General features: G+C 36.6%; 1 protein-coding gene across 1 annotated transcript in view; it reads right to left on the bottom strand.

Annotated features, from left to right (window-relative positions):
* The window catches only part of ENOX2 (ecto-NOX disulfide-thiol exchanger 2), a 321,698-nt gene that overhangs the window by 187,511 nt on the left and 120,876 nt on the right, over nt 1-13,311 (bottom strand). The window contains exon 3 of the mRNA XM_028128851.2: nt 4,323-4,466. The gene's annotated coding sequence lies outside the window, so the exon portion shown is untranslated. The remainder of the gene's footprint in view (nt 1-4,322; nt 4,467-13,311) is intronic.

Raw genomic sequence — 13,311 nt, 5'->3', positions numbered from 1 at the left:
GGCATGTACATTGGTTGCGGGCACATCCCTGGTGGGGGGTGTGCAGGAGGTAGGTGATCGATGTTTCTCTCTCATCGATGTTTCTAGCTCTCTAACCCTCTCTCTCTCTGTGGAAAATCAATAAAATATATATCTTAAAAAATGACAATGCAGTACTATCTCACACCTGTCAGAATGGCTATCTTCTACAAATCAACAAATGACAAGTGCTGGGGTGGATGCGGAGAAAAAGGAACCCTCGTGCACTGATGGTGGGAATGCAGACTGGTGCAGCCACTGTGGAGAACAGTATGGAGTTTCCTCAAAAAACTAAAAATGGAACTCCCATTTGACCCAGTGATCCCACTTCTAGGAATATATCCCAAGAAGCTAGAAACATCAATCAGAAAGGATATATGCACCCCTATGTTCATAGCAGCACAATTTACCATAGCTAAGATCTGGAAACAGCCTAAATGCCCATCAGCAGAGTGGATTAGAAAACTGTGGTACATCCATACAATGGAATACTATGCTGCGCTAAAAAAAGAAAGAATTCCTACCATTTGCAACAACATGGATGGAACTGGAGAGCATTATGCTAAGTGAAATAAGTCAGTCAGAGAAAGATAAATATCACATGATCTCACTCACCTATGGAAAATAATGATCAACATAAACTGAGGAACAAAAACATATCGATCCAGAGACAAGGAAGCATAGACCAGACTGTCAAACCTCAGAGGGAAGGTAAGGGGAGGGAGGGGATAAGGGGGAGAGATAAACCAAAGGACTTGTATGCATGCATATAAGCCTAACCAGTGGTCACAGACAACAGGGGGGTGGGGGCATGAGTGGGAGGGGGGTGGGAAGGTAATGGGGGGATGAGGACAAATATGTAATACCTTATTCAATAAAGAAATTTAAAAAAGATGTTCATAATATCATATAATAACCACAAAATAAAAGCAACATTTATGCAGTAGGTAATATGTGCAGATATCATGCTAAGCTCTTTTCCTGCATAATTTCTTTAAATTCAACTAACAATGCTAAGAGGTAGCTTTTATTTTTATTTTCACTTTTTAAAAATTAAATTATGGGGGTAACATTGGTTAATAAAATTAAATAGGTTTCAGATGAACAATTCTATAATACATCATTTGTATATTGTAATGTGTGTTTACCACCCAAATCAAGTCTCCTATCATCACCATTTATTGCCCCCATATCCTCTTCTACTTCTACCCACCCCCCTTTCCCTCTGGTAATCACCATACTGTTGTCTGAGTATGAAGTTGTTGTTTTTCTCCTTAATCCCTCCACCTTTTTCACAAAGCAACACCCTCCCCTCTGAGAACATTATGCTAACTGAAATAAGCCAGTGAAGAGGAAGACCAGTACCATATAATTACATTCATATGTGGAATCTAATGAACCAAATAAACTAGCAAACAAAATAGAAACTGACTCAGATATTTTTTAAAGTAGGTTTTAGTATCATTTCTACTTTAGAGTTGACGAAAGTGAATCTCACAGAGGTTAAGGAACCAAACCAAAGCCACAGAGATAGACCTAGGATTAGAACTCAGGCCAGTTTCTTGGCTATACACTATGGCTTTCCAGTGGTCCAGAAAATACAGCTTTCTAAGAAACATTCTTTTCTTGAGGTCTGCAGCTCGCTAATGTTTTACTGTATTTTTGTTTTCCAAGTTTCTATTTAACAAAAATCTTTATTTATACCTTGGTACTGGCACAAGAACAGGTATATAGATCAATAGAACAGAATAGACACCCCAGAAATCGACCAATGCCATTATGGTCCATTAATATTTGACAAAGGAGAAAAGAGCATACAGTGCAGTAAAGATACTCTCTTTAAAAAATGGTGCTGGGAAACCTGGAGAAGTATATGCAAAAAAAAAAAGAAAAAGAAAAAAGAAATTAGACCACTAATTTATACCGTACACAAGAATAAGCTTAAAATGGATAAAAGACTTAAATGTAAGTTGTGAAACCATGAAAATCCTAGAAGAAAGAGTAGGCAGCAAAATATCAGACATCTCACATAGTAGAATTTTTGCTGATACATCTCCTAGGGCAAGAAAAACAAAGGCAAAAATAAACAAATGGGACTACATCAAACTAAAAGAAGCTTCTGCACAGCAAAAGAAACCACCAACGAAATGCAAAGGGAATCCACTATATGGGAGAACATATTCACCAATGATAGTCCTGATAAGGTGTTAATTTCCAAAATATATAAAGGACTCATACAACTCAACAAAAGGAAGAGGAACAATCTAATTTAAAAATGGGCAAATGACTTAAATAGACACTTCTCCAAAGAGGACATACATACAGCCAACAGACATATCAAAGAATGCTCAATGTCACTAATAATCAGAGATGCAAATTAAAACTACATCCCTGCCAGAATGGCTACCATCAATAAATCAAGAAACAACAAGTTCTGGCGAGGATGTGGAGAAAGGGAACCCTCATGCACTGTTGGCGGGAATAAAGACAGGTCCAGCCACAATGGAAAAGAGTATAGTTTCCTCAAAAAATTAATGATGGAACTGCCATTTGACCCAGTGATCCCACTTCTAGGAATATATCCTAAGAATCCTGAAACACCAATCAGAAAGAATATATGCACTTCTATGTTCTCAGCAGCATTATTTACAACAGCCAAGATATGGAAGCAGCCCAAGTGCCCATCAGTAGATGAATGAATTAAAAAGCTGTGGTACATTTATACAATGGAATACTACACAGCTGTCAAAAAGAAGGAAATTTTACCCTTTGTGAAAGCATGGAAGGACCTAGAGAGTATTATGCTAAGTGAAATAACCCAGTCAGAGAAAGACAAATATCACATGATCTCATTTATATGTGGAATCTAATGAACAAATTAAACTGATGAACAAAATAGGTCCAGAGGCACAGATGCATGGAAAGACTGACAGATGTCAGAAGGGAAGAGGTTTGGGGGAACAAGAAGAGATTAATGAAAGAACTTATATGCATATATGCATAACCCATGGACACAGATAACAGTGTGGTGAAGGTTTGATTCCTGGTCAGGGCACATGCTTGGGTTTTGGGCTCAATCACTGGTAGGGGCATGCAGGAGACAGCTTATCATTGTTTTCCCCTCATGTTGATGTTTCTCTCTCTCTCCCTCTCCCTGTCTTTCAAAAATCAATTAAAATAATTTTTAAAAAAATCTTGATTTATAAGTAGAAAGACCTATGATCTTTAAGTCAGATTTGATGTTATATGTTTGTAAACATGTTTCATGTTGTAAGTTGAATGTAAAAATAATAGTAAATAGTGCTGGCTGGGTGGCTCAGTTGGTTGGAGCCTTGTCCCATGTACCAAATGACTGCAGGATTAGATTCCCTGTCAGGGAACATACTTAGGTTGTGGGTTCGATCCCTGGTTGGGGCAAGAACAGGAGGCAACCAATCAATGTTTCTCTCTCACATTGATGTTTCTCTCCCTTTAAAATCAACAAAAACATATCCTTGGGTGAGGATTAAAAAAAAATAATGGTAAAAAATACAGAACAAAACAGAAACACCATGAATGAGCCCATCCCAAATTCTCAGATCAGTCTCTATATAATAAGGATACTATTTTCAAATGAATAGTCAAGCAACAGAGATAAAATTTTAAAATATCAACTCATCAGTTAAGATCTGGTTCTCTTATTGTTTGCCCCTTCATTTTGGAGAATTTAACATGAAAATAGGCCATTGGAGCATGAAGGAGAGGAAGGATTGCAGGGGTAGCTATTATGGAGGTTCTAGGAAAATCTGTCCATCAGCTGTTCTAAGAGAGCAATGAGGGCACAAAATGCATGCAGGCATAGTGTGTACCAGGGGAAAGAGAGGGAGGGTGGAGAGAGGCAAATGTCTTTATCAGAAGTAAAAGTGAGGGTAGCCTGCCACATGTACATATAAAGAAAAATGTACAGTGAAGCCATTTACTCATACAATTCCTTCTACCTAAATCAATGTTCTTTACTTATCTCTTCCTGTCTCAAGCCAAATCATTCAAGGGCCAACTACAAATGTCACTTCTGCACGATGCCAATAGTTTTTTTTTTTTCCCCCTTTTACACATTTATCTCACACTGATGATTTTTTATTAGAGTTATTTATGTATGTGTCCCTGCTTCCCCCATCTCACCATGAGTTCCTTGAAGGCAGGGGACTCTTTCTCATTTCTGTAGTTCCTACAAATTCTAGCACAAGGCCTGCCACATACTAGGCTCTAGGAAAATGTTGAATCACTAGCACTGGCTTCAGAGAGTGCATTATCGCCTAGCTTACCTGAAGGAGCATTTGTTCTCTTTCTTTTCTTGCTTGATTCCCCTCCATTCTCAATGAGGCCTTCTGTGACCAGAGGGCCACTGGCACTAGCAAACTGCAGGGGTTCGTTGTTGTTGGCAGGGTCAAAGGGCAGCTGGTTCAATCCTAAAGAAGAAAGAGAAGCCAAATTCCAGACTCTATTAAGGACTGGGATGTCTCCAGATTTTATTTTATGAGCCACTAGAGTAAAACTCTATATCTTAAGAGTCTAGGAGTAACCAGTGAATTCCTCAAACTAAATGCCCTCTGCAATTTTTATATATCTTATTGACAATTAAAATAAAGGTTTTTAGCTCTAGCCTGTTTGGCTCAGTGGATAGAGAGTTGGCCTGCAGACCAAAGGGTCCTGGGTTTGATTACTTGGTTGCAGGCTCCTCCCCAGCCAGGCCGGCAACCAATCGATGTGTTTCTCTCACATCGATGTTTCCCTCTGTCTTTCCCTCTATCTTCCAATCTCCCTAAAAATCAATGGAAAAATATCGTTGGGTGAGGATTAACAAAAAATCAACAACAACAAAAAAGGTTCTTATAAGACTGTGGCTCTGTCAATTGTAAGATCCCTCCTATTTCTTGGAAATTAACATGTTTGGTCAGTTATCTTCTACCTTCACCCTTAAATATATAGAATCCTCTTCAAATGTGGCTATATATAGTTGGACTCACTCTTTCTTTGGAAAAGCTTAGCCACGTATATCTTAGATTATCTCTTGACATTTTCCCATGTTTTCATCACAAGGGCTGTTGAATTGATGCAGATATACTCATTAGACTATCCTGGTGTCAAAGCCTCTTACTATGATGATATAGAGGTTTCCAAAAGAGAAAACCATAATTACATAGCAAGTGAGAAAATGGAACAAAGACATAGACCTTGCAAAGAGGGATTATTTAGTAGATGAAGTGTTGTGGAGTTATGACTCAGGTTTGGGGACTGTTAATCACATCCTTCTCAAATGATGTCAGAAGCATGATCACTTTACTAGTAGCTGTTATATCACATAAAATGGCAAAAGGTATTTTCTACTCTCTAAGTCTTACATGATTCAGCCAGGGATGAGCAGAGTTAGTTTGTTACTCTTCTGCCTGGATTCTCAAGTGCTTCAATTTAAAACTCCCTGCAATGTGGAATCAAAAGCTTTTCTAAAGCCCAATGTTAGGGTATCTCTCCTGAGCCTTTTATTCACTGATTCTCTAATCCTATCAGAGGAATTAGGTTGGCCTGCCATGGCTCATTCTTTAACCCTCAATATTTCTATGACCCAGAGCTATATAATAATTCTCGAGGCAATGTTGTGAAATATCCATACAATCTTGGGATCCAGTCAGGTAAAGGTCAATCAAGTTTTAGTAAAATGAATGCTAAGGTTCTAACAAAATGACTTTACATTATAGTATTTAATAATAAGTATCCCTATTCAAATGTTTCAGCCCACATAACAAGTACTATTTCTTCAGCAATCAGACCACTTGGACCACCTCTGTTAAATGTCTTCTGGGACTTGTCAAATATTCTTCCTTTATATCATCTGAGTAACTAAGTGAAATAATGAAAATTTGTGTTTGCATCTTAAGTCAACTATTCACTGCATCACATCTATATCCTATTAAATCTCTACCATGACTAGAATTAAAGAAACAAAACCCAATAACTTTGTATTAGAAAACATCCAGATCATAACTATTTTCAAAGAACACTACACATTTATATAATTTACAAATAAAGATGTTTCCTTCACCCAAGTAGTTCCAGAGTCAAATATGATTAGTGTACTATTCCAAACATTTCTCAATATTTCTTTCTGGAGTATCATGCTGACAGAAACAAGTTCCATGGAAGACTGAATGGTATAGTGGAAACATTATGTGCTTCAAAGCCTGATATATCAGGATTCAAATACTGGCTCTGTCCTTTACTAGTTGAGTGGCTTTTGGCAATTCTTATAATTTCCCTTAGTCTTAATTTTCATAATGTATAAAAGGGGGTTTATAACATTGCATAGGGTTGTTACAAAGAAACATACTATATACATATATAATACTTTGTATAACATATATACATATTTAAAGTTATGATTATCTTATTATTCTAAGTAAATTAAAAAAAAAGATTTTTTTTTCTCTCTCTCTCTACACACACACACACACACACACACACACACACACAACCGTATCCTTGGTGCCCAGTACCATGTCTGCCACATGTGAGTGTTGAATTAATTAATTAGTACTCAATATTGTCAGGAGAGGTGACTCATTCTGTTAACTCATGTAGTGAGAGTAAAGACTTGATGGCTGATAATCAAGAATTAATGCCACAATTTAAAAGTTCTGATGCTGATTATATCAACATTACTTGAAATAATTATATTTCAAATGCATCCTCATCACTTGAGTACTATGCTGCAGGATGGTAAAATCTTGATCAAAAGGAATGCTCAGGAATTAGGAGGTTCTGATTAATAATGGTTAATCAGGAAATGTTTTCTAATTTTGCATATGTTAATTTTACAGAATAATATATTAATTCATTTCTCTAGCTTATTAAGTAGATGAATAAGGATCTTACAGAGATTCAGAGCCAGAGCCATGATCTGTAAAAGGAGGTTAATAGCAGTACCTTACTCACAGGACTATTAAAAATATCAAATTAGATCATGTACACTAGTATAGAACAATCTTCATCTAATCTGGCATATAGCAGATGCTCAATAAATATTAACTATTATTATAATTTTGAATTTCCATTTTTAATTTATAGAATTGTTGTATAATATGAGGAGATTGGTCTGAGTTGGTATATACTGATTTAAGAATATACTCTACCTTCCTCATTAAACCTTTTCATTGTTGTTTGTACCTTTTTTAAAATATATTGTATTGATTTTTTTACAGAGAGGAAGGGAGAGGGATAGAGAGTTAGAAACATCAATGAGAGAGAAACATTGATCAGCTGCCTCCTGCACACCTCCTACTGGGGATGTGCCCACAACCAAGGTGCATGCCCTTGACTGGAATCAAACCTGGGACCTTTAAGTCCACAGGCCAACGCTCTATCCACTGAGCCAAACTGGTTAGGGCTGTTTGTACCTTTTTCTAAAGGTTAAAGGAGTCCAGGAAAAAAAATCTGATGAATTAAAAGTATTCAGTTATAGACACTTGACTATTTACTTAGTCTTGCCTTTTACTTAGTCCCAGGGATTTCGGTATTTTGTTCCTCATACAGAACTTTTGTTAGGCACTGAATAAGATTTTCAAGTACTTTCTGTGTATCCACCCCACATATGATACAGATCTTGATGATTCAGCATACCATCTCAGGCCTTGTTTCTTATAGGAGAAGATCTCATATCAAGGAGAAGGAGACATACCACTCAGTAAGCTGATTCACTTCATACAAATTCATATTTTATGTTGTCCAGGACCCAATACAGTTTCCAAAGATTTGCAGTTGGAGAACAAGGGCTAGAGAAATAGCAAAATCATATGATACTGATGTTTCCCAGTTACTTTCATTTTATTGTTTCATTCCTCCCTTAGGACAGCACTAAATAAAGCAATAAATCAGGAAATCAATAGGTACTAATAGGATCTTTTCTGTGTCATGTATATGTGATTAATGCTGAATGTTATTTTAAGTAAAACTGCACCATTAAAACTATTTAAATTCTAAAAAGAAAACCACCACTTTAATTTCAAGAATCCTTGTTGTTAAAATTTCAATTATGATTTAAACTTAGAATATTATCAATTATATTGTACTTCTCACTCAAACTATAGAACTGATCTTTAAATCTCTTATGGCAGCTATTTCTACCATTTTCTATTATACACAATGAAACTGAAAACATATTAGATTAGGAAGAAACTTTTGAGGTTATGTATGTAGTTCATTCTTCTATGCAAAACAGGAATCATCTCTGAATTCCTGACAGGTCTAATTCCAGGGGGCACTTCTTAGCCTGGGGATTCCTTGCAATGCTCCTGGGAATTCAGCTTGCTTTCTTTAACTTTGAAAAAAAAAGTTACCACCTATTCTATTTTGAGGGGTCCTTCCAACTTCTAAAAACTGCCTAGGATGCATTTTGTTTAAGTGTTAACTCACTTGCAATCCTTAAAATGAGCACATGAATGTCTAACTTTTTAAGGGTTCTACTGCAAGCAAAATAAATGAGGGAGTCACAAATAATTAACAGAGCAAAGTTAAAAATTTTCTAAATTATTATATATTTCTCACAGTTCTTGCTTTTATTCCTGAGGATAAAGTTAATAACACTTTGAACCTTGATCATTCATTTCTCCTCATCTCTTGTGCCTTCATTGCCAAAGCCTACAAAATGTACAGTTTTCTAAACAGAAGCACAAATTGATATGATAAAGGAAAAGGGACAATAAATATTAGTGTTATAGATTTCTGTATCTTATTATGTTCACAATTAAATAAGTCCATGTGGTAATATAATTTGATCTAAAACCAGGTTGACCAGTTGTTATTTCATGCCATGTCAAAATACAGATTATCTGAGTTAACCTTTTGAACTTGGATGTCAAGTGTGACTCGACACGGTTAGCATTAGAATAAAGGAATCAAGAAAAAAGCAAGTGAGTGCAAAGGGTTAATAACACATTTGAAGCCACCTTAGAAAGTACTTTATGTATATTGGAGAAGGATGGGGCTGGGGACTTGGATAATGACATTTCTTATCCAATGGAACCAGGGGATTTAAGATCTCAGAATGAAGTGTGGTTCTCAGTGAATCCTCCAATCTGCAGGTCAAGGAGTTCATAAGCAGTGATATCTGCAATACAGATGCAAATTATTCCTAGGCTTTGAGGAAAGCACTGCAGAATTTTCATCATTCTTATGAAAGATCAATGATCTCTTTGTGCCCAGCTGCTATAATAGTTAATGTCACAATTCACTTTACAGAGCTTTCTACTATCAGGTCAAATTAGGACTAACCTTCATGATTGAATCTAACACTTTTAATGACTGCCCCAGGTTATATTACAGAAATGTGACCCTGAGGGTCCCTGCCACTTTTCATTTGCATCTGTTGCCCACAGACTTAAGATGGTATATCCTTAGCATAAAAAAAGGAACACAATTCTACTCTGGATTAGTTCCCTTTAAAAAAAATGGTAAGGTCCTGAGAAATCTGGTAAATTCAATTCAAGGCAGAAATCTCCCAACAGATATTTATGTTGAAAAAATATAATAACAATTTTTGTGCAAAAGGAATATTATAAGTAATTTGTGTATAAAATAAACTTACATAATGTGAGTACTATTTTCCAATTGACTTCAGTTTAAAATCAGGTATGGAACTCCATGGTAAGGGGAAGAAGAGGGTCTCCAACTTAGTTTTTTAATTCACAATGCTTATTTTTATAGAAATAAGCATTAGGATAATGGCCAGGTGCTTAATGTGCTGGAAGAAGCTCTTATAAGATTTATCCATTTCTGGGAGCCCCTCCTCCTTCCTCAATCTAGGCAGGAAAAACTCTGATTCTCTATTTTCAGCTCTCACTACCCAGTGGCTCCACCTGCTATTTCTGAGGGAATATTTATAATGTCTAAAAGAGTTGAACTGTAATATCACTTTCTAGCCACAGAGGTTAGTGGCCAAAACAAATAAACATTTCTCAGTTCCAGGTCTGAGCTGATATCAAACAAATGAAACTTTGTCAATTTCTTGAGTTTAATATTCTGTATAAGTGGTTTAGCTGCAGCCAGGTTAAATTGTAAAAGATTAATGGGTAAGTGAAGGTGAATGGAAGTGATGAGACAGAAAAGGGCCAAAGTCCTCTTCTACTAAGAGGCTTGCTTGAATGGTGGTGAACATAAGACCTTCAGAGCAAAATTTAAGCTTAAGTGGCCTTTTTCAAGGTGTGATCAGGTCATGGTGGATTTCACTGACAGTGATTTTTTGGCAACTTTTAGTGACTCCCCAAACTATGTAGTCAGGTATTCAGGTCCTTCATAATAAAGCTCTATGCATTTCAAGCCTTGTCCCCTACCATGCCCCAGTTTGTACTCTACCCCAACAATTCTTGAACTTTAATGAGCACACATGTTCCCTGGGGATCTTATTAAAATGCAGATTTTTATTCAGCAAGTCTGGGTTGTGGTCTGCTTTTCTAACAAGTTGCTAGATGATGCTGATTCTGGTGGGAATCACACTAGAGTAGAAAAGGCTGACACTTTAGCAAAATGGGACTACCTAGAATTCATCCAATCATTATAGTACTTTCCTACCTCCACACCTTTAGCTCACACTGATCCTCTACCTTCTTCTTGATTTCCAACCTTCAAAATACTACCCTTCCTTTAGGGTTTATCTCAGATGCTATTTCCTTCATGATGCCTTTCTTTATCCACAGCCACCCAATCTAACACATACACAGCAATGGGGCAGGGCCACTGGGGGAACTACCATTCACTGGCTATTAAAAATGTGCCCTGTTTACATGCATTATCCCATTATTTTATTTTCCAGTAATTATTCCCATTTTACAACTGTATGTAGAAACCCCATATATGGATCTTCTCTTAATAGGTCTATGGACACAAGGTTCAGATTCCTGCATTATAAATTTCAGTCAAGAAAAGGCAATCCCTAGAGATGTACCGTCTAACACAGTTGACTTATCTGCATGTACCCATTTAAATCTATTTAAATTAATTGAAGTAAAACAAAATGGTCAATTCCCCAGTTATACTAGCCACATTTCAAGTGCTCAATAGCTACATGTGGCCAGTAGCTACTATATTAGACTGCACAGAATAGAATATATACTTCCATCATCACAAAAAAATTTTACTGGAGAGCGTTTCTCTAAATTCAAACCCAAATCTACTACTTATTAGGTATGCCACTTACAAGGGGTATAAAACAATTCACTTGAAATCTCTGAGACTGTTTCCGTACTGTAAATGGGGATGATAATGCCCCCCCCCCCACTCCGCCTTATAGGGAAGTGAGAAAAATTAAATGAGAATGTATGTTTAGGGTCTAGCACATACTAGGCATTAAATGAATGCTAGCTCCCTTCTAACTCAATCAGGGAGTTATATGAATTTGCCTCATAAATGGAATAAGAAAATTTGAGTAGTGTGGCTTCTTAGGCCCCCAGACTAAATCCTATTTACAGCTTGGAAGATGTTAGCTTTGCATTAGTTTTATAACTTTTTCTTTCAGATAATACACAGTCATCAAGGTAAAGCATTAATAAATAATGCTGGTAGTAGTCAGTGATTGCTCTTTGCTTGTACTATTTTTAGAAGAGACTATATTTGTCACCACCTTGAACTTTCCAACATGAAAGAACCACATTTTCCCCTTACAACTGAAATGCCTCCCCCCAAAGCTTTAATCAGTGCTCAGTTTCAGCTGGGCATTTTATAATTAGAACACTGCTAACAGTGACACTAGAGCCGGAATGGAGAAGGAATATTTCTCTCTAAATCCATATTTTCCTAAGCTCAAACTGTTCTCTGTGTTTTCCTATGGGACTGAAATATCCCAGCCCTGGAAAAGGTGAATTGTTTGAGAAAAGTCTAAACTAAATCTGTTAAGGTATTTGAGTTCCATGAGCAGAAAAACAAAATACATATTTCCAACTTCAAGAAGAATGCTTCAGACTCTTTTCCCCTGTACAATTCAAGGCTTGGAAAACAAAGCACAATCATATTCCTCAATGAAAACAAAGTTCAAAAAATGTTGATTTGATAGAAGTTCAAAGTGACAGATGGTAGACAGGCGATGTATCATTTTCCTTAGGATAAAGTCTGGCAGTCTTCAGAGGAATTGAGAAAGCCTTATTTTTCTGTAGTTTAGCCCTGAAAACAGTTATAGCAACTACTCTCCTCTCTATATCGTTGGGGGTGGGGGACTAAAAAGATGGTTTTTCATCAGTGCCTATTTTGTGCTGGCTCTATGGCATGCTACAATTCCTTTTGGCCAGTTTTCCATTTGAATGACAGGAATAGGGCAGGTTCTTAACACACTGACCGTTAAGTTATCTGTTTACTACTTGTATGAGAATGTGCCCAGAGGTATTGTATTATGGGTGTCTCTGTCTAAATAAAATAAATAATTGCAGATTTCAGAGCCTGAGGACAGAGAATTGTTCTGGTATTGAAATTGGAGTCTATCTTGAAAGATCTGTAATGAGGTCTTCCCTTCAGGCTGATTGATTTCATAAAGCTGAGGTAATTATCAAAAGCAAGCACAGTTTCCCTGTAGAAACCACTCCACTCCTTTTGAAAACTAGGTAGTCAGCTGGATCTGGTCAGGAGCCTAGGCTGAGCCAGCCATTTCAGTAGGAACAGTTACACACATACAAAGTATAGCAACCCACTGTAATAGATTCTTAAGACAACAGTAAATAAGTGGTAAATAAGGCTCAGCAAAATAATTTCATATGCTGTGAGCAGCAGTCAGATAAAACTGCATTTCAGTGCAGGATGCTTTAAAGGAGAGAATGAGAGCTGGAAATCTTTTTGGTTTTGGAGAGTTAATTTTAGGAATTAATGCTAGGATATGTGTATCCTTTAAGACTGGCGCACTGCACTGCATGAATAACATTTGTATCTTTGCTTTCCCCAAAATGTACACAATAATTTCACCAGATTTCCTTTCTTCATTCATTCAGCCTTCATTAAGTATTTATCCAATCACTGTGCTACAATTTTAATTATCTTCTAATTAACCAATGAGTTTGTGATTTAGCAATCCCTAAAGATAGCACTGCATAAATACAGTAAATCTTCATTTACATGTTCAAAAATGCTATCCTCCCTCCTTTCCCTACCACATTAATTTTACTATACTGTATCATTAATGTTCTGGAGTTATGCTTTCTGCATTCCTAATCTTAGATTTCTATTTGGACTAGTTTCCAAGAATGTATGATAAACAACTCTGCTTTTGGCTGTGAAATTAAACAC

This window comes from Eptesicus fuscus, chromosome 1 (assembly GCF_027574615.1).
Source record: "Eptesicus fuscus isolate TK198812 chromosome 1, DD_ASM_mEF_20220401, whole genome shotgun sequence".
NCBI classification, from domain to species: Eukaryota; Metazoa; Chordata; class Mammalia; order Chiroptera; family Vespertilionidae; genus Eptesicus; species Eptesicus fuscus.
The sequence above is the reverse complement of the archived record's forward strand: the minus strand, read 5'-3'. Positions and strand labels throughout refer to the sequence as shown.